The following is a 1,163-nucleotide window of genomic DNA, read 5'->3' as shown; positions in this document are numbered from 1 at the left end:
ATAACAAGAACTAATAATAAATTCGTCTTAAAATTAAAAGCAATATATGTATAAATGTTATAAACTATTTTGTATCATGTACCTATGATATAAAATGTATACGTTCAAATATAGTAAAGAAAACAGGCACTAATTTATTTAAGGAAAAATAACATTTAGATAAATGCACTATATTTAGATAAATTTTGTTCTTTCAAGTTTGATATATCACAAAATTTTTTTATCATTGTTTAAGTTTGAGCTGTTGAATCGTTTCTTTTTTATTACAAATAACGTTATACATTTTAATGTCATTCAATTTATTGACATTTTTTTTGAAACGTCAATTAAAATGTTTTTTTAAAAATATGTATTCTTAATAGCATGATTATCTTGAAGCTTGTACAAGTATGTCATATTTAATTGAGATTAAATATGACCGTGGATGTTTCTTTAAAAAGCATTGATCTGCAATTAGTAGATTGTAGACAATTTTCAACTTTTAGTTGTTGAATTTATATTATTTCATTACGTGTTTTCGTTTTGAGTATTGTTTTTATATCCTTTTTTAAGATTTTTTTTCTTAAAAATAATGTTTCTAAAAAATAGATGATATAAATTTAAAACTTGGTGTACTTTAATTTATTCTTTGATATTTAAATGTTCTTTATAAATTCTTATGAAACATGAAAGATTTTTTGGAAATTCGTAAATCTGTGACTTACTGTTGTATAATGTAAAATGCAGAAATTATCTGTAATAAAAAATTCCAAAAAATATTTATTTCACTCGTTTCTGGCCTCTTATCCCTGACTATTGGTTTCAAAAAATACTTTATTTAAAATGTACAAATGTCGTTGTAAATATCAAAGAATAAATATATCAAGTTTCAAATTTACAGCTTTTATATTTTTTCTAAATAAGTTTTTTAAATAATCTTATAAAAATGGTACATTGAAGCAAGGATGTCCATTAAGATAAAAATATAAAATATTAATATCAGATATACAACCGTTCACAAAATATTCACAACCGTAAAAATTTTAATAACAAATTTAAGTATTTTAACATACGTTTTTAAAATATTTTAATATACAAGTAGTAATATAAGAGGGATTCTGGACCAAATGTAAGGTCAAGGGTGGGGGGAATGTAGGTCAAGGGTGGGGGGAATGTAGGTCAAG

Source organism: Wasmannia auropunctata, unplaced genomic scaffold (assembly GCF_000956235.1).
Source record: "Wasmannia auropunctata unplaced genomic scaffold, wasmannia.A_1.0 LD336092.1, whole genome shotgun sequence".
Classification (NCBI taxonomy): Eukaryota; Metazoa; Arthropoda; class Insecta; order Hymenoptera; family Formicidae; genus Wasmannia; species Wasmannia auropunctata.
The sequence above is the reverse complement of the archived record's forward strand: the minus strand, read 5'-3'. Positions refer to the sequence as shown.